Here is a 21,601-nt window from a genome sequence, read left to right as displayed (position 1 = left end):
ATAAGAATGCACAGTGAAATCTTCAAGTTTGCAGGTGATTCTAAAAATTATTCTGGATAGTCAAATCCCAAGCTGATGGAGGGGAGCTGCAGAATTCTCTCACAAAGCTGAGCGAGTGGGCAAAAAGGTGGCAGATAAACTTCAGTGGACGTGTGCATCTACATGAGATGCTATGGTGACGTAACATCAGCAGGCACAAACCATGGTGCCCCAGCTACATTACCATAGCAATACACTTCCTCACTATAGCACACTGCTACAGTGACATAGTTGCTAAAAATAATTGTGTGGCACCAGCACAGCTCAGTATGGAAGTGTAGCAGGCTTACCTTCCAGAGCTCGAGGCGAGTCCCAGGCTTGAGATTCTGCTGTTTTGATTGGTGGAGCCCATCCACCAAATCAGGAGACAGCAAAAGAAATGAAGTCACACCCCTTTCCAGAGGGGAGGGGGAGAAGAGCTCCCCTGGACCTGGTTGAAGACTACAACACTGTCAGGTCTGGAAGACTTCAGGGGCGGAGCCCTGGAGAGTATAAAAGGAGCTGCATGTGCAGCATGAGGGAGATGCATCGGGGACAGAGAAGAGAAAAGAGCAAGGCTCAGAAGAGCTGAGGAGAGCTGCACAGCAGGTCGAAGCGGTAGCCTGGAAGTACCCCTAAAGATTTCCATTGATGGGAAGCTGTGGACAGCTCCAGCCATTAGGCTCTTGGCGTGCAGTATGGTGCACAGCATCCAGACCCTGGTAGCTGCGTTAGGTGCCTCAGGTCTGCAACCTCTGGCATGCAGCCAGAGACATGGTGCACAGAGCAGGATCTTTGGAGCTGCTTGGGTAGCTCAGGTCCCCAACCTCTGCATGAGGCTGGGAGCCAAGTTCAGGAGGCACTGCACGGAGGGTGAGAGATCCTAGGAGCCACTTGAGGTGGCTGGAGTGGCTGGAGCTGGGTAGCAGCTCAGTGCATACAACGCTGCACAGAGAGTCCGGGAGCACACCAATCCCTGGTACTGCACAAGGCTGCCCAGGCCTCCAACCCCTAGCACAAGGAGAAGCGCCCACCACACACAGCGATGCATGTGGCCCTAAGCTGGGCCAGCAGCAGCAAAGCCTAGTGGAGAACAGAGCTCAACCTGGAGAACAGGAGGCAAGCCTCTGGGAGTGTGGAGTAGTAAGTAACCCTGGAGAGAGGGTGTACATTTGAGATATCTCTATCTACCTCCTTACCCTTTAATGGTTTTGTAGCAATTATAAATTTGTATATAGTTAAGTAATTCATTGACTGGGCCAGACTTTACAGGGGACGGAGGCGGCCGCTGGGCTCCCGTGTTCCTCCACAGCACACTGCCCTGCCAATAATTCCCTCAATTGGAGAGGGCAGTACAAACCCACGTACACCTGAGCTACAGAAGTACTAAATGATGGCACAGTAACAACAGCACCACACAGACACCTGGGGAAAAGTAACCCCAATTTATACCATGTACAAGGCCGGGTTCTGAACCAGCTGTTACGACTCCGAAATCTCTTTCCTAATCTGTAGATAGTTCTCTGAAAACATCAGCTCAATGTGCAGTGACAACCAAAAAAACCAAAACCTAATAAAATGTCGGATCTCATTTAGAGAACTGGAAACAAAACAGGTAATATCATCTGGCCATTATACATATCAATGGTTTCTACCCCCGCCAACCTTGGATACTGTGTGAAGTTCTGATCTCTGCACCTCAAAAAAAGATGCAACAGAATTAGAAAAGGCAACAGAGAAGGGCAGCCAAGATGCTCAAAGAGATCAAAAAGGCTAGGATTCAGCTTGGACAGGAGAAGGCTGAGAAGGGGTATGACAGATGCCTCAAAAACCATGAAGAGTACAGACAAAGTGAATAGGGAACCATTATTCATCAAAACCCAGAATACTAGAACTAAGGGTGACTCACTAAAATTAGCAGGAGACCCCAGCAGACCAGAACGGCCAAAAATACAGCCAGATTCAAAAAGGGATTAGGCAAAAATCATTGATGATGGATTCACTAATAACTTTTAAACAGAACAGCCAGGGATCTTTTAAACCAATGATGGTGGAAGCCCTGGAGGGTATGACAAGGAAGAGACAACTCTATTATACCCTGTCCACATGTTCTCCCTCAGGGACAAGTTACTGGGCTAGATGGATTACTGGTCCAACCCAGTGTGGCGCTTCCTATGTTCTGGTGTTCTTCAGAAGTAACAATTACATCACACCAACTTCCACAGGTACCATTCAGAGATAGTTAGCCATGTTAGTTTAAGTGAGGCAGAAGCTAGGTCTTGAAGATGCTACCCTGCCCATACTGGTTCAGGAATAAGTAAAAGATGCCTAGTCAGTTAGTTTCAAAGCTGTCACCCTGACCTACCAAATACCATTCAATAACAAGCAACTGTTACATCTGTGTCTCTTGATGCTCCAATGCTGGTTTGGCTTCACCAGTGACAGTAAAGTCGGAAACAGCAGGAAAAACTTAGGCCCCTTTTAACAGCACAAGGATCAGTATCTGTTAGCATGCAGCACTCTCTACTGGTTTAGTTATTTTTCAGGAAGGACTACCAATGAATCATTAAAAAGTTAACTATATTCCCATCTGTGAGGCAGAGCAAATTATTGTGCTCCCAAGTTTTTAAACATCTAGAAAAAGAAAAAATGGTTGCCTTGAAACATGGCCAAATGTTTTATAGTCTGTCCCAATCATGATTTTCCATACATTTATTTACCAAGCAAGCAATGCAGCTTACAAACTTGGTGAAATCTGGTTCTCTCAGGGTAAGCTACTTTGCTATTAAATCTAAGCATGGAGGTGGGCGAAGTTTCAATCCTGTTAAAACAACACAATTCAGAACTGAGAGGGTCCTGGATAATTCAGGGGAAAACCAGTGCAGTTGACAAAACATCAGGAGGTCCCCTTGTTCTAAGCCAGGGGTTGGAAACCTTTCGCCACTGCAGGCTACTGCATGCAGCCCAGGCCCCACCACAGCCTGCACCCACTGCCCGCCTGCCTCTGCCACTATCAGCAGAGGCTGCAAAAGGAATAGGTAGAAAAGGGCAGGTAGGGATGCTGCTTCAGATGCAACAGGGAATAAACTGTAACTAGAACCAACAGGGCCCTGGGGACACCTCTGCTGCCATCACACCAGAGCGTGCTGGATTTCCTGAGCTGGTGGGCTGGCCCAGGTTTTTTACAAGCTGGATCAGGACCTTAGGCCATAGGTTGATCCCTACTCTAAGCAAAGAAATGAAAAACTCCAAATACAATGTACCAGTTCCCCACTGAGGTCTGACACTAGTTCCACCCCTTAACCAAGAGTGTTACTAACCCGAAGAGTGCCAAACTAAATATATACATTAACAGCCTACAGCATGACAGTGAACATACTGCTATTCCAGTTCAAAAAAACTTTCCCATGAAAAAGGAACACCTAGGCTCTTAACACCCCATTACAGTTAACTGTGACGACCTAAAATCAAGGCTTTTCAAAAACAGCCTTAAGGAAGAACAGCTCTTCTTTGTTGTTCCTGAATTAAAATGTACCGCCTTTCTCCCTTTAAAAACAAAACAAAAACACCATCATGCAACCTAAGATACAATTTAGATTAGTTTAAGACCTAAGAAGGTAAACTGTGCTAGGAAAGTCCTTACTTTCACGTATTAAAACATTACATCTTAAAATTACTAACAGTTGTATTAAACATATTTAAATTCTCCAGTGAAGAAATGTAATCCTACCTCATTCTTCTTTTGAAAATAAATATGTAGAACAAACTACCTGATAGCTTTCCACTGAAACAACTGATTCAATGCATTACCTAACACTAAGCAAATTGTCTTTTTGTTATATTGCTAACTTTAGGTACAGTTACTTATTTATATTACATTCCACAGAAAACTGAAGTGGAAATGCATGGCTCTTGGTAGCAGCTAAATGGCGAAATTTTATGTTTTCCTCTTAGAGAGGTGGGGGGGGGATTGGGGGGGCAGTGATATCTTTTAGTGGACCAACTGTAGAGCTGGGATAAAGTTAGGCAAGGTTTTGAATGCAAAGAACATCTCTAACACTACCATGATTTCTATTATCATGCTCCTAATAGTTACACTTGCATTTCATAACTTTAAACAACAAAAAAAAGGAACAAAATTTGATTTGAAATCAAACACTTACTTGTCCTTAACACACATTCAAACACAGCAGATTTCTCAAGGGACCATCAGGATCAGAAGTCATTGTCAGTCACATGCTGCAAAGGAAAAAGAAAATTGTACATTAAAAAAAGAACAAAACCCCCACTTTTTACTATTAAATACAAAATAAAAAAACCCAACTGTTTAAAAAAAAATATATATATATACATACATATACACATACATACATACATATATACATACATACATACATATATACATACACACACACCGAATTTGAAATCTCAGCTTAAAACTCGACTCATATCTACAGTTTAGTTTTAGCATAATTGTTGTACAGGTCTACATTATTATTACTGCAACCTTTGATTTTACAGTTCCAAATAATGCACTGCATCTTTAACAGTTCCTTAAGGTATGTTTTGCTTTAATTTTTCCTCTGTTATTAACAGAGAAAGACAGAAGACATCAGGGATGTTAATCTATTATCAAATGCATAAGTTTTCATTTCTACCATCTCCAAGGTAGTATCCAGTTAAGTAATGTTTCATTTGCTTACAACTGGATAGCTTTAAAATAGACTGTAACCAGTTCTTATATGTAGGAAGGTCCAAACAAATGTGTAATTTTAAAATTCAGACTTTTGAACTACGTGCAAAGATATTTAAAATTACCTTTTACATTGAAAAGTTATAGCCGCTATGTATTATATAACCATGTACATATTACCTTTCAAACATGAACCTTTAAAAGCAATCATGGAAAATTTCAGCCATAAATGAGAATTTTGGTAGTTATGATCTGGCACTAAAATACAGCTGTAAAACCATATCTTTCTTTTGTATCAGCACACTGCTTAATACATCATGCAAGAACAGCAAACTATTTTCAAAACAGTGCATGCTGTCATGTTCCTATTGTCTAGTTTTCCTATGAAGTTCTGAGAGTGATTAATCCATTTTATGGTGCACATTGTACAAGGTATGATTAAGTGTACTAATTAGTGAGCATTTCTAGGTCTCTATAGAGAATTACAGTAACTTAAGAAAAAGTTTCAAACAACAGCTGTGTGATTGAATTGATTTATTGAAAACCGCTTGAAGCACTATGTAAAGCAGAGGCTGTTCAAGCTAATTAGAAAAATAAATTGCTCTTGGGAAATATTTATGAGGCATTCACATGTAAAAGCACACACCATAGTCCTATCCAAAATCAAGAGTTTCAAAATTGATACTTCTACTCAGACTACTTAATAGATAATCACTAGTAGTCAGGTGAAGAGCTTTATTCAAGCAGATCATTTCTTAAGAAATTAAGCAGAAGGCATTCATATCAACTGGTTGTGCATGCATTTGTCTGCTGTTTTAACTACTCCTTTGACAATACTGACTATAGCTTTATTCATATGAACTGGAATTACCAATTAGAGGAGTGATTGACAATGCGGTCACGTAAGAATAAGCATCAAGAGTAAATTGTCTCCTAATTAAACACCTTTGTAATACAGTGCTTTTTATGCTAAATCAACCCTGCTAATCAGAAAAACTAGGAAAAAGATGCAAAAAAAGGGAAAAGACTCAAAACACCAAGTAAAATGTTCCATCAAAAATATTCAATTGGACATTACAGAAAAATATACCCTTAAGATGTCCTTTAGATGAACATTTCAGTAAAAACTCCAACCAGCCATAAATATTACTTGCTTGATGTTTATCCCTCAAATCTTCATTGGCATGACCTTGCCCCTAAAGGGCTATGGAGATCATTTACAGAAATTTCTACCAATTAAATAGAAAAATGCAATTTAGCTGCAGATATTCAAATGTATTTGCCAGGATAACATGTTTATATTAACTTCTAAAAATATTTTCCCATACTTTTAAATTAAATTTTTAATTTTTGAAAAGCTTCATTTGTGGAAAGTCACCCTAATCTCTAATCTGCTCACTCTGGAAAATCTATATAAACAAACAGACTGTCTGTAAGGGTCACGAAGTTTCTTCAGTTCTTGCAATGACTGAACCTTATGGCTAAGTATGACACAGTTTGCCTTAACGGCTAAAAGAATGCCACTGAACATCTGAGGCACTCATAGGTAGGGACCTATGGAAATTGTAATTTCACAGGTTTTGCAGAAATCATAAGATGCGGTGTTGTCCACAAAAGCAGGCAATATCTGCAACATTTGCAAAAAAAAACCCCAGCCTATTCACTGACAGTGACATGCTGAACAGAGGGAGCCAGTAGCCTTCGCAGCCCGTGCAGCCTGCCGGGTGGGGCGGGGGGGCGGGCAATGGGAGGAGGGAGAAGCTGCCCAAGACAACTGCCACCCCTCACTGCTGATTGGCTGAGGGCAGCCTGTCATGTGGCCCCACACCTCTTCAAAAATCAGTGGCAAAGGGCAGGGCTGCGTGACAAACAGCCCTTGCAACCAACCAGAAGGGCAGGGCCCATTGGCCAATCAAAGGCATGGCAGCGCCCTGCCATGATCAGCGCATGAATATGGTGGCCAGCCCCACAATCTCACCATGAAATCAGCTGGCCACCTCCTCAACTTAGGCAGACCTCTACTCATAGGAACTGGGCAGGATGGGGAAAGAGCCACCTGTAGGAAGAAACGTTGTTAGTTACAGAAGTGATCTGAGACTCTTCTGAGAACAACTTCTCAAAAATACGAATGCGTGAATAATGTCAAATGCTATTTTGAGAGCTAAAAGCATAGAAAATGGCTTCCTCGTTAAATTTTCTATTAAAGCCAGTATTGTACCTATTGTTTTACAGGCATACCATGTGACTGGAAATGGACAAACCAAAAAATGTATCAAGTGATCAGCAGTACAAAAATGGAAGTATGAAAAATTAAAATGACTTGCAACTGATTCTAGAACACTTCAGATGAAAATGGGTTCTTGATGACTTGTGTCGCTAAGTATTGTTCACATAACAGTCCCACTCACAACCACACAAGTTAAAAGCTTTGATTAAGGGTTTGTTCACATGGGGAAGTTAATGCCAATTAAGTCAAGGTGTGAATTTAAAGTACGTAGCTATTCCTGATTAACTACCCCTTTAGAAGCTTTTATTCTGTAATAATGGCATTGACATAACATACCTTAATAGCCATGCACTTTTCATTGGTTTTGTGCACCTGCATACATTACACTGGTGCCTGAAGGTGAGAAACAATGGAGCCAACAAGCAAGTATTTCAGGGTAGGCACCCACAAGGAGTTGGTGAAAAAGAGCTTTTAGGAAATATTCCCATGTAGATAGAGCCATTAAAAGTAATCTCTATCCCAGTTAACAAATGTTCAGTTATGGTATACTTTTATCAAACTTGCAGTACATCTACAGATGATACAGAACATTCAGGATGAAATGCAAAGACTTAAATATAAATGTGCATATTTATATATAAAAAACATTAACAATTTCGCTTCACACATGAAGAGTAGCATAAATTTACTAAAGAATATTTAATTGACTGTCCATTATTGGGCCTCTCCCAACGTGACACCACAATAACCAACAAATAGGTGATTGATATGTTGGCCATACAAGAAAAAAAACCCACTCACCTAGCCCAAAATATAAGTTGCCTTCTTTGATGCTGTTCTGTAAGTCTACATAGGATAAAAATATTTTACTTTTAAAAAAAGTGAGAACAACAACATATTATAAACAGGAAGTACATAGTGTTCCCACTATATCACAGAAATTCATTAATTATACATCAGTCTGGGTCACTGATCCTTTCAGAGGTGCCAGAGGATGCCACACAACGTTAGCACTGTTAAGTGTGTAAACACGATTCATAAATTCAACAGGAGTCAACAGTGTTTAAAACATTTTTACCTGTCGTGATCTTTCCAAGTGCTTGGCAACAGAGAAAACTGCTTTATTTTTCTGTTGTCAAAAAATGAATGAAGACGAAGCTACCATTTTCTAAAGATAAAGTCTAACAAGGCTGATAACCACTGCTCTAGACTTTAGGAGTAGGGGTGGGCAAAATACAGCCTGCCAACTGATTGGTTCTGTCCCACAGGCAGGCACCCACCAAGTGAATGGATCCGACCTGTGGGCAGATGGCAGTTCTGGCAGCCACGTGGTGCCAAGCAGCCAGGGCTGGTTCCAGCATGCCAGGCACTCAACTCTCTCTGGCCCAGGGCTACCACAAGCGCAGAAGCATGAACCCATCCATAGCTGTATCGTGCTCCCTCCCAAGTCTGAACCCAGCAGCTGCCAGCAGCTTCTGGGTCAGGGCTCTGGGTGTCCTACAGCTGCAGGTGGGTTCAGGCTTCTGCAATGGTCACAGCCTGCAGCTGTAGTGTGGCCTGCACTCCCCCACCCCTTTCCCCATGCCTAGAGCCCTGACCAAGGAGCTGCCGCCGGGTCCAGACTTAGGGGAAGAGATGGGGAGGCACACTGGAGTCTGGGAGAGGGGGTGCTAACGCTGCAGGTGGGTTCAGGCTTCTGCCCTCGTTGCAGCCCCAGGAGAGGGAGAGAAAGAGGTGTAGCCCTCAGCATGTCAGAAAGTCATCAAGTGGCCTGCCAGACCAAATAATCGCCTAACCCCTGCTTTAAAGCATTATTAGCCACATCAATTTTGAAGTTATGTGAAAGTGACTAATTTGGTTGTAACACCAGCTTATAGCTTTCACTTCTGTCCAAATAGTCTACATACTACAAATGTGAACCATCTAAAAACAGAAGTGGAAATGGTTTCTGAAAAAGTCTAGTAATGCTGAATAACACTTCAGTTCCTAAAAACTTGTACAGGAAAATCTTTCAAGTGCCTGACCAGACACTTCCGAAGACAACCATATTAGAACTGTCAACTGGAGAGAGAATGTGAGGGGTATTTAAAAGAGTAGCTAGTGTATTTTAAAGTTCTGCTCTGAAGATGAGAATTATATGAACCGCAAGGTGAGACAAATTTAAATTCTACTTGATAGAACAAGATCTAGCAGCAACCTGAATTCAGTAATATCAAAAGCCTGTTACAGTACAAGTCAGCCGAACTCCACATTTATAAACAGTGTTTTTAACTGGTAAGTTATTAAATTATTTCATCATCTTACTCTTCTTTACTAAAAACACACTTTCAAACAACTCTGCTCATCTCATATTAATAAAAACCTATACAGCTACTTTCTGCAAGGTGACAATACAACTTCATTATTTTTATCCAAGAACTAGATGTTTCCTTTTCTAAATGCAGGGATAACAGCAAGGCTTATTTCTTTTTGCAACACATGAAAAAGTTGTAAGGTTAGTTGACCTTGATGATCACCCACTGTAAAAGTATCCTTTAATACAAGTGCCACAAAACATTAAGCCAGTTTAGTTAGAGCAGGATACAGAACATGGCTTCAACTCCACTGCAGTTCTCAAAAAATTAGTAACTAAATCTTTGCAATCAGTTTCCCTACTACCTCTCACCACCGGTACCACTTTCATTATGTGAGCTTTCCATTTCCTGTCTAAAATGTATTAGAGCTTCACAATAAAGCAAAACTCTTTAGGTTATGAAGTCTGGCATTTATTTCCATAGGAAGGATTTTTATGTGTCTAATGATCTCACTAAACTTAACAGTGGACCACTCACTTTTGATTGTAAGCTAGGAGGTGAACAGACACCTTAAAATAACCAGTCCCATTTCCTTCCCTATTTATTTATCATCCAAGGTGCTCAATATTAAAAATAAGAACATTATTTGGTCAGTTTTTAAATCAAATAAAAAAAGAATTTTAAAAAAAACACACAAGAAAGGGAACTTCCTTTAGAGCTAGAGACAGAATTGTGCAGAGGACAATCTTGCTGGTATTCTCAAGCCAGAGCCTCAAAACATTGAAAATTATTTATTTGAATTTTTGTATTGTTCTGGAAGCAAATACAAGTGATTGTATCCCCAGAAAAAGGTATGATGTAAACAAATTCAATGTATGAGGCAATGGAGAAGGCAATTTCTAAAAGGGGAAATAGCCACAAGTCAAAGAGGCTTCTTGGTCAAGGATCTGGAACACGAATGGTGGTAGCAGCTGAAGGAAAAACCTCAGCTAAGAGATAAAAATTGAGAAAAATTAAGAAAGAGATAAAAATTGAGTGGTTATCATATTCAGACAGTGCTAAAAGAATCAGTAATATTTTAGTCAGCTACTGTATTGCTTATGGCTCAGATACAAGGTACATGAAACGCAGCTAAATCCAAGTTGTATTAAAAGTTTTCATAACATAGAATCATAGAAGTCGGGTCAGAAGGGACCTTGTAGATCTTCAAGTCCGACCCCTGGCCTGGGTGGGAGAAAAAGACTGGACTCAGATGAGTCCAGCCAGGTAGTCATCAAGCCTCTTCTTAAAGACCCCCAGGGTAGGAGCCAGCACCACTTCCCTTGGAAGCTGGTTCCAGCTCCTAGCCGCCCTGTGAAGCAGTTCTTGCGGATGTCTAATCTAAATCTACCCTCTAATAATTTGTGTCCATTGTTCCTTGTCATGCCAGGGAGCAGAAACAGTGTCTCCCCTAAACCCTTCTGGTCCCCCCTAGTGAGTTTATAGACAGTCACCAGGTCCCCCCTCAGCCTTCTCTTGTGAAGGCTGAGCAGGTTTAGGTCCCACAGTCTCTCATTGTAGGGTCTGCCCTGTAGTCCCCGGATCATGCAGGTGGCCCTCCTCTGGACCCCCTCAATGTTGTCCACATCCGTCCTGAAATGGGGCACACAGAACTGGACACAGTACTCCAGCTGTGGCATGACCAGCGTCACAGAGGGGGAGGATCACCTCCCTGGCTCTACTCGAGATGCACCTGTGGATGCACGACAAGGTGCGGTTAGCCCTGCCAACCGTGACCTCGCACTGTCGGCCCATGTTCATCTTGGAGTCAATAATGACTCCAAGATCCCTTTCTGCCTCCGTGCTCTCAAGAAAGGAGTTTCCCATTCTATAAGTGAACTGCTGGTTTCTACTGCCTAAGTGCAGCACCCTGCACTTGTCAGTATTGAGACGCATCTTGTTTATGTCAGCCCACTCCTGTAACCTATCCAGGTTTTGTTGCAGTCTTTCCCTCCCTACTAGCATGCTCACCTCACCCCAAATTTTCGTATCATCAGTGAATTTTAAAAAAATTCACATCAAAATGCTCCGGCTTATATCAAACCCAAAAATAGTTACCCATTTCTGTAATTATAGGGATAAGTAAAAATGGGAACAAATATTTAGTACTTCAAAGATAACTAATAGCCATTTTAAAAAGAAAATCAAATACAAATGAATAATCTTTAAACTAACGTAAATGAGAACAGCCCATTTCCAAAAGTCTGGGAAAAAAAATAAGACAGCAAAGCTTTAAGTACAGCTTCAAGGATATAACAAAATATGCAAATACATAACAGCAAAGTCCCACAAACGTTAACAAAGAGGTCTGGTGCACTATAGCAAACTGTTTTGTATCAGTAGGCTCAGTATAACATTTGAGATGAATGCATCGGTCTTTGCTTTACCAGGGAAAGATAGCAATGTGTGTTGCCAGTTGCACCTAAACACGTTATCCTGATTTTCTTGCACTTCATTTAGTAGAGTAATTTTAACATGACACTATTTTCAAATTAAACAAATTGTGTTTTCAGCCCCCCAAATCGTTTTCCAAATAAATTACATAACTGACGGGGGAAAATAAGTCTGCGACTGAAATGGGGCTGTTGGCATTTTGAATAAAGTGCACAAAGGTGTTAAAGCCCTATATTCCAGCAAGGTACTACTCCTTGTTGTAAGATGTTAAATACTCCTAACATTTTTTTTTTTTTAATTATTAGTATGCATTCCATCTCAGGGACACTACAGTTTTTTTTTTTATTCTATTTGTTTTATAGGCCTGGTCAGGTTTCATTTACCAAATCCCCTAGAGTGTTTCAGTAAGGACTATACTATTGTGATTTTTAAATGAGGCTGCTATTTTTCAGATATGACAATTAACTTGGTCTCGCTCACTTTGCATACATTTAAATGACTGGACAGTGTTAGTTACAGACTGGAATGCAGTAGAATTTTCTGAATATTTCTCACTTAACTTAGTGTGTCAAAGGGGCTCACTTGTTTTGCCTGGTGTATAGGGACACACCTGAACCAAAGTAACAAGTTGTTGTCATCAACGGCCATGACAACAACTGATGACAGCTTGTTAGGCTGTTAAAATTCAGGGCATCTTTACATGTGCTGGGGGAGGGAGGGAGAAAGGCACTTTAATTACAGTGGGTCCGAGAGCCACTCTAAAGTGCCCACAATATCTCTCATGTTCAGCACCCTAAACTTCAAAATAGCGGCAGGGACACTTTAACTAAAGCTCGTTTGATGAGTTTTATTTAAAGGGCCCTCTGCTGCCATTTTGAAGCACTGGGACACCAAATACATGAGACATGGAGGCTGCTGGAACATGCTAATTAGCATGCTCTAATAGACTCAATTGAGTATGCACTTATGCGCTGCAATTACAGTGCAGCAGAGCAGCATCCCCACAGATCTACAGCACCTTTGGTTCTTGCATCTCTCTATACACCAGGCAAAACCACCAATGTAAGCCCCTTCACAAATAGAAACTGGGTGAAAAAAATCCAACTTAACTCAATCTTAGAAAAGTAGGGCTGGAAGGGATCTCAGGAAGCCATCTGGTCCAACCCTGCATTCAAGGCAGAGTCATGCCCACCCAAACTATCCCATACAGCTGCTTGCCAAACCTATTCCTAAAACTACACACTTAACCCCATCACACAGATACATGGCATATTTCCCCGAAACATCAAAAGCATCCTAACATGCCACTAGTAACGTAGGGGAATACTTTCCTACTGCTGCAAGCATTAGTAAAATGTACCTGAGAGATCCTAAAAAGGCCATGCCCCTGACTACAGAGGAAGGCAAAAACACTCAGTCCGTACCAATTTAACAAGAGGGTAAAATTCCTTCTTTATCCCAGATGTGGTGATCAGTCTCACTTTAAGTGGAGGGTAAGACCCTCTAACCAGAGACACTGGCATACCCCAGTCAAGATCCCCAGCCTTGGCTGCAGCCAATACCAAGTACTTTTGAAGAAGGCAAAAAAAATCCTGACACCCGCACTGTATTTTGCCCATGTCTGCTTTATAGCCTAGACCTGTAGTAACAGGCATGAGAAAAAAAAAAAAACCATCCTTCCCAGTTCCATGTGGCAATTACAAAGCCCAGATGCTAGTGGGGGGGGGGAGAAATCAAACACCTTCCACTCTGGTCTTCAGCCTGGGGACAGCAAGCATAACTCTACACATCATACCCTCTAACTGAAGCACTTCCCCTTTCTGTATCCCCTCCATAAACTTATGCAAGGTGCTTCAATCTTCGTTCACAACTAAGCCTATTGTAGAGCACTGCTTCATTTTCCTGCTGCTGAGCATGGTCCTCTCCATATCCATTTTTTTTGTGATCTCTCAGTTACCTGCTGGCAAAGGGGCATAGCTACCACTTCTGACCAATGCCTTTCCAATGTTTATCTTCTTGAAAACCTCCAATGCATGAGATTCTACAACTTCCCTAGCCAGGCTATTCCACTGCCTCATTGTTCCAAGAAGTTTTTCTGACACCAAATCTGTATCTACTTTGTGCAACTTCAAGCCACTGTTACATGTCCTGCTCTCTGCAGTAATGGAAAAAAGGTGTTCCACCTCTTCTTTAATGCAACCCTTCAGATAGCTGAAAACTGATATCCTGTGTTCACAAATCACCTTTCCTGCAAAGTGAACATGCCTATCTATTTCTTTTAACCTTTCCTCATCTGGCTTACTTCCCAAGACCTTTATCATTGTTTTAAGCCTGCCTCTGTACCCCTTCCAACTTGTCCACATCCTTTTGAAAGTATGGTGCCCAAAACTGCACACAATACTTTAGATAAGGTCTAATCTGCACCAAGTAAACGTGCCTATCACCTACTGGTGGTCTTGCACCTAAAACCTCTACTGATTCAGTCCCAAACCACATTCACATATTTCTAACGTGTCACAATGCTAGCTCAAATTGAGTCTGTGATCCACCAAGAGTACTACATCTTTCTCTGTAGTGCTGACATCCAGCCAGATGTTAGCCATTTTGTATTTGTATTTTTAATTATTCTTCCTAAAGTGTAGCATGTTGCGTTTGTTAGCATTGTTCTGCATTCTGCTGGCTCTAGCCCACTTTCCTAGTCCATCAAGAGCCTTCTGAATTGTTTCTGTTCTCCAGTGTGTTTGGAATCCTTCCCAGGTTCACGTCACCTGGAAGTCTGCTCGGGAAGCTCTCTATTCCACACAAGGACAACAGGGTCTTCACTCTGCTTACCTAAGTCTCGGGTACAATTTGGGCTCCTAATATTATTACCACCATTACAGCTGCACCAGTTCTTACCATTGATAAGCTTTCCCTGGAAAAGATAAGGCTTCAAGAGGCTTGAGATTCTTAGGCTATTAAAAGAATTGTTCATCTTAAAAAAAAAGTATAGTTATCTTTAGAGGAAAAAACCCTACGTCAAACACCAAAAAACAGGATGCGATGTCTCAAATAGTATAAAGAGACTCGATAAACCTAAATTAACTGGTTAGAAACCACAGAAAACCAACATCCTTTTCTGTTCAACAGCAGTATCTAACTCAGAAAAAATATTAACTGTAAGAGACTGTAACATAGGGACTAATTAAATATCAACAGCTAATGAAATTCTGAAGAGGAAATATTTCCCTCCATCACAGCCTGAAAGATGGAAAGCACTTCTGTGGAATCAGTCTTGATACTACCATTTTATTGCAGGGCTATATAAACTTCCTTACTGCAGGCCCAACCACAATAAAAACTCTCAAGCTTAAGGGAATCCCATTTGTAAACTGAGCACATTTGATATGAACGTCATTACTGGAGTGTGGAAGATGGAATACCACGATGTTCGTTTCAGAGAGTCGCGGGTTTTTTTTGGTTTTTTTTTAACTCTAAGTACACTACTAGACAATGTGATCACACAATATGACCTACTGGATTTCTTTACAGGCAACAGTGCATCAAGAAAAAATAGGAGGCTCACTTGCATCTGTCTACATAATGCACTACTAACATAATAACTGATTTGCTCTAATTCCTGTACCTTAGTTCAACTCTTAAAAGAAATACACAAGCTTATATGTTCTTTAACTTCATTATTAATCCTACTTGCAAGATGGATAGAAAACAAAAGCAGATAATTAAGCTTGTTAATCCATAAAACAGTAATTTATTCATACACTGTTTTAAATGCAAAACATGAAACCACCGCGATATGAACTATGTTTTGTTCCATTAACGAAATGTTTTTATGTTTAACAACTTCTAGTACCGTGTATACTTATCTGGACCTGTTAACTGAGTTGATAAGAATCTATTTTCTGCTTTTAAGACATTATAACCATCACCACAGCAATTGCTACGATAAAAAAAAAAAATCTTTCACGACACCTGCTGAAGTCACTTGTACAAAGTAGATCTTAGTTCAAATGGGAGAAAATGGTCATGGAAATTAAGCAACCAAGATGTTAGCTAAAAACGAACACTGCCAAAAATGTTAACATAGAACTACCTTAACAACATTAATACAGGAGCCATGGGAACACGCTGGGATTTGTGTCAAATTATAAACATGGGAGTGTTTACATATATGCTAAGGTATAAATACATTGCACCTACATTTCAAGATGAAGAGTTCTGTTAAAATTAGAAGAGATAAAAATCACAACCACTTTTTTTTTTTTTAAATCATCTTTCATGGCACATCTGCTATTCTACTTTTAACGACACTGGTTAGAATGGAATGGCTTTCTGGACTTCAAAGCTATTCAAATAAATGTCCTGAACCTGGATTTCCATCTATTACCAAAAAAATTAGATATTTTGTTATAATATTATTCAAGCAGATAACACTGTTGCAAGTAGACAAAAAAAGGCAACTATATTAGCTCTAACTTGTATTGCATTGTAGCAAGGTGGTCATAAAAAGACATAAATGATAAAACAATTTTCAGCTTCAGTAACTGTGAACAGAATAATTATTTTTATTTTAATATAATGATATAGCTGAAGATTCTTTTGAAAAAAAATTGTCCTGTTTTCAATTTTTTCCTTTTAAAAAGTATTAAGTTTTACTAAGCAGTAAAAGATACTGAAACATCTTTTAAGACTGATGTTCACAGAAAAAAAGGTAACCCAGATTAACCGTTTAAGCTTTTTTATTTCCAAAATTTTGAGAAGTAGAATCCTTAAAAATAGTTCTAATAATTTACACATTCCAGAAAAATAAAAGTTTAATATAAAATATACATATAGCATAACCAGCATCTATCATATTAGTATTTATTAATGTAGCTATACAAATTTAGTGATGATCATAACTTCTTATCTTCACATACAATGCTTTAATCCATGAAATATATTATTTTTGATGGAGATATTTTCTGTGTGCAGGCTGATAAAGAGCTCTTACCTTAAATTAACCGATCAGCTAGGGAAACAATTTTTCTTTAAAAGGGAGGCCAGAACCTTCCACATATACAGCTAGAGCTCAAATCAGTCAGCATTCGGCAGCAATGATAATCACTCTTCTTGAAGACAGCAATAAGCCAAACACTTACAAAAAACCTAAGAGCACTTATCAAGCTCTTGGTGAAAACAGGAAATACAATCAAACTAAACTCAGTTTGCTTCACTAAATACACGTGACCATTGCTCAGTCATCACCAAGTCTATTTCCCTTCCTGAAACTCTAAAGATGTCAGAAGGCACAGTTTTGGTCTGCAATTTTATTTTCCAACATCTCCAGTGACTTCAGAAACCAAGGCACCCTGATGGATTGCTGCTCAACTCTCCCGAGAATGGCAGGTTCAATGTTACTATAGCATTCCAATTAGTATTCACTCATTCCAGTACTGCTACACTGTTATAACTGAACTGGACTAAGAGGTCAACTTTTGATTCATTGCACACAGGTCAAAGTGGTATGTAAAATATTTGTCTGAATTCTGACCTGATCCTCAAGTTTTCCATCTTGGTAGAGATAGAAAAAAAAAAAAAAAATGAAAGCATCAGCCATGCTTTTAAACAGCTAGTGTTTATTATGGGCGTTTCTGTAAACTTCAGTTTCAAAAGATTTCATGCTTTTTTTTTTTTTTTTTAAATGAAAAGAACCAATTAAAGCCGAATGTTAAAACATCTGTAACAGACTGCGGGGAGGAGGGAGGCAACTGTATTCTTCAAAAATAAACACTTTAGGTTTGTTGTTTGTTTTTAAACACGTGCTCCATGTTAAACAAGACAGTAAGTTTAAGTCAGCTTTTAAACTCGTTTAAAACCAGCTGTCGGGGGGGAAAGGATGCAAAGCACATTCAAATAAAGTTTGATTTTTCTGCAATTAAATATTACCAAAGAGCAGCATGCCCAAAACAAGAAATATCCACCTGAACCTTTGAAGTTTAGTTTAAATATTCTATCATTTTAATACCAAAACTCTTGAAGAACAGAAAAAATTGTGTTCAACAACTTTTCATTATTAAATAATGAAAGCAATTGCAAATGCTAGGCTGTAAAGGCAGATAAGGAACAGCATTCTTCATGTCACTATTCAAGAAATTAAAACTATTTTAAAAATCAAAAAAGATAACCAGCAGCATAGACTGTTCACAATGATAACCCATGTGTCTTGGTCACAGCTTTGGTCTTTCAATTCAACTTTTGCCATCAGTTCTAACCAATAACGATGCACACATCCTACAAACAGCAGGTCAACAATCATTCTTTGTACCTGGTTTATATCAGCCTCCTTACTATATCCACCCTGTCCTAAAATGTACAGTGTTATCAAATGAAAACTGTAACAAACTCCTGAAAATAGAATTATTTGGGCAGAATACTTATAAAAGCATCCACCTTCTGTTTCATGCCCCTATTCACAACATTTAATACTACTATAGCCAATTCTACTCAATAGTGTACTTAAGCTAATATTTTTAAAGCTCTTCCATATTCTCAAATATAGGTCACCAAAGGAGAACAACAACATCCTTTTGTTTCCATCATACATATAATCCCTTGAAGGATTCTGCAAATTATCAAATGGATCTTTTACTGCTGCTGTCGTCATGGCAGAAACCACTTTCACTCTTACTGGTTGAAGAAAGCAAGGCCTTACAGTTAACTCAACAGGATTTTCTGTGTGACTGATCAAGTACAGTATTCAAACATTACCACGAGAGACAGAGCGAGAGAGAGCCCCAATATTTCAGGGAACGTTTTTTTTTAGTATCAGCTGGTAGAAAACTATTAGTCTGGCTGAAACCTAGAAAAATGGAAAAGCCAAAATCTCCATTAGCATAAACAAGGGGGGGGGGATTTCAGCCTCAAAATGCAGACAGAATCACCTCTCTGACAGTACGTGACAGGCAGCAGTTTAATATGCTGCACTCTTTCATCAGGTGTGCAGTTATGCCTACAAAAATAGTTAAGTAGTTCCTGCAGTTTTTGATTTTAACCTTGAAAAAAACCTCAATCTCTAGAGACTCCTACTGCAAAAACACCTATAGGACAGTTCCACAGTTGCTGTTAAAGGATATTTTGATGCAGCACAAGGACTAGAAGCAAAATTGTACCTTGACAGTAGTAGCAGAGAGCTATGCCAAAAAGCTAACTGATGAATAGAAAAAGGACTGGTCACGGATGCTTTGTGTGTCCTAGCTCATACACTGCGTACTGAAAACATCAAAGAATGTTCTTAGGCGTTTGTGTTGCATTTCACAAAATGAGTGCACTACTACCAGTTACCTGGTGTTGAAATATAAAAAAATGTAACTTGCTCTAAGAGGGAATTTGCTTTCATTCTGCCTTGAACATTGGCTATTCATAACATTGTAAATCTCACGTCATCAAATGTTGTTCTTACTGGCCAGCGTTAACTTGCAGCCAGCTTCGCATACGTAGCTCTTTCAAGGGCACAGACATTTGAGGTGGCAGTGAAGAGGCGTGGAGGACAAGGGGACAGGACTAAAGTTGTAATAGTCAAATTACTGTTACAAAATATGAAAGCTATGATACCAGTAAATGGAGGAAAAACTTAAGACAACTTAACAATCACATTCCGGTTTAGCAGTAGTAACTAATACACATTGGTCGAGATTACAGTGTTGCTATAAAATCCTAGGGGATATTTTTGTTTTGTTCTGCTTTTTAAAATTAGAAGTCATTTAAACTTACAAAAATGAATAATACACAGAGTGCAACCTATATACGTGATGAACTGTACATCCTTCTTGGCTGGGTACAGACATTACACTTTTACTAGCGTAAGTGATCCAAAGTCAGTCTATACCCATAACAAAACAGAAGTTCAGTGTACACAGACTCATTTAAAAAAAAAAAAAAAAAGGAGGAACCTGGTCTAAGATTTGCTCCCCTTCCTCCCCACCAAAAGGTGAATATGTGTTCTGTTCGCTATGGATCTAAACCACACTGCTTGCAAAAAACCACACAACTTTGATCAATTCTGCCTCAAGCTTTTTGAATGTCTGTACCTAGCCTTAACTTACTTTAAATTCAGTGTCAGCTTTAACTGGAAAACCTGGTAGCCATCAATAATGGCGGGAGGGGGAGGGTTACATTTCATGGCTGTACGGCAAAGCATATAAAATAGTTTCCTGTTCTTGTAGATGCCTACTTTAGTTGCATTTAAATGGCCCATCAGAGGGTATGCAAGACTGATCTTGATTTCTATAAGTAAATAAATCCTTTAATTTTAGAAAAAGGTTTCAGAATTAATGTAAGACAGTCCTGCCACTCACTGACACTCACAGAGTGGGGATACATAAATGTTCAGACCCCATTCAAAAGAGGAACATTTCTAAAGGTTAGCAGCTGGTATACTCTGTTTGTTATGTGTGAATGAGCTGAGAATGATTCACACCAGCAAACTGACTCCAGAGTTAGCCCTGGATGAAGGAGTGTTAAATGCTGGAGCAAGTACGAACATACCAACTGATGCCCTTCTGAATGGTTCCCATTTTGAAAGCTCTGAGCAGTAGCATAGCGACTGGGGGTGGGGGAGGAGGTCATGGCCCCTGGGTGCCAGCTGGGGTGCCTCCCTCGTTGTGTGTGGCACACTCTTGCCTGGCAGGTTGTGGCTGTCTTTGGTCATTCTGGTCGGAAATTCCTGCTGCCACCCCTCCCCTTGCGGCTGTGGTGTGCCACGCTGCTAATTCCCTCGTGGAAGTGGTGTGGGGCAGGAGGCGAGGCCTCGCAAAGCCTGATTTGCCATGAGTCCCACAACCTGCTCGGATCATCGCGGGGGGGGAGGGGGAGGAGAAGAGACTGCAAATGCAAACATTGGCCCCCAGGTGCCAGAGACCCACGATACGCCGCTGGCGTCAAGCACTGGTGTTCATACCCTGATAAAGACAAATGGTGTTACTACCTACTCTGTGTACCTTGTTTTACAGAAAAAATTTAATTACTACATACTAGCCCATTGGTTAAAATATTCTTAATTCCTATTAGTTCCTCAGTCTGAAATTTCTTGTCTTGAAAAACATATGTCTTAAATAAGATACTATGCCAGGGTAAATATTCCAAGCTTATCTGTTAAAATCTGAAAGTGGCATTTCAACTTTATAAACCTCTCCTCTTTAACGAGGTGGCAGGAATACAGGCCTTGTATGTACTTCATGTATACTATTTTAAAAAATATCAAGTACAGTACTTGGATGTCTCCTTATCTTAAAATGAGAAACAAAACCACAGCAAATAAGAGGACATTTTTTAAAGTTAATGAGTCATTCTCGACATCCTGGCAGCAAATCACTAGTATGCACAGAGAGCAACACAATCAGACAGCTTTTAATCTGTTGATAAAGCGATGGGCATAGTTTTAATAATCCATTAATTATACACTTCAACTACAAACTAAAAATGCACACTTTGTTATGGCTGCAGAATCAAAGTTGGTAATATAGACAGCAGAATACCGTGTCAATTTATCTGAATAATTTTTGCCATATTTTTCAAACACATTTACTGAATAATTAAAAATATACTCAGGCAGCTTTCTTCCTCTAGCTCCAGCAGAATAAATGTAAGTTATTTGTGACCTAAATTCCTTTTTGTGTAGACTATTCCAATTTGCTTGAGAAGAGAATCAAAGGAGCAATGGTCATTATAGCTGGAAGAGAGAAAAGAATTCAGAAGAGTATACACATCTGTGACATCTCAATATGAATGGAAACAATAGACCCCCTATAAAGCTATTATGAGGTTGGGGGTGGCAAGCCTTTTTTGTCTGCAATATGAAAGATGTGGATAATGGTCTAGAATGTGGTTAGAAGGCATGATGGAGTGGCATTACAAAATTGGTTTCATTTCTTACTGAATATGATGGTGAATGCAGTA

General features: G+C 39.8%; 1 protein-coding gene across 11 annotated transcripts in view; it reads right to left on the bottom strand.

Annotated features, from left to right (window-relative positions):
* NCOA3 (nuclear receptor coactivator 3) overlaps positions 1-21,601 on the bottom strand; it is a 144,836-nt gene that overhangs the window by 40,915 nt on the left and 82,320 nt on the right. For 6 of the 11 annotated variants that reach the window (XM_090064387.1, XM_090064386.1, XM_090064395.1 and 3 more), the window contains 3 exons: positions 7,740-7,784; positions 6,690-6,767; positions 4,182-4,257 (listed from right to left, as the gene is read on the bottom strand). The gene's annotated coding sequence lies outside the window, so the exon portion shown is untranslated. The remainder of the gene's footprint in view (positions 1-4,181; positions 4,258-6,689; positions 6,768-7,739; positions 7,785-21,601) is intronic. The other 5 variants (XM_090064391.1, XM_090064390.1, XM_090064394.1 and 2 more) reach the window with 2 other exon arrangements.

Source organism: Crocodylus siamensis, chromosome 10 (genome assembly GCF_052110815.1).
Source record: "Crocodylus siamensis isolate JL-2025a chromosome 10, ASM5211081v1, whole genome shotgun sequence".
In the NCBI taxonomy this organism is placed as follows: Eukaryota; Metazoa; Chordata; order Crocodylia; family Crocodylidae; genus Crocodylus; species Crocodylus siamensis.
Note: the sequence above shows the minus strand (reverse complement) of the source record. Positions and strands in the feature narration are given on the sequence as shown.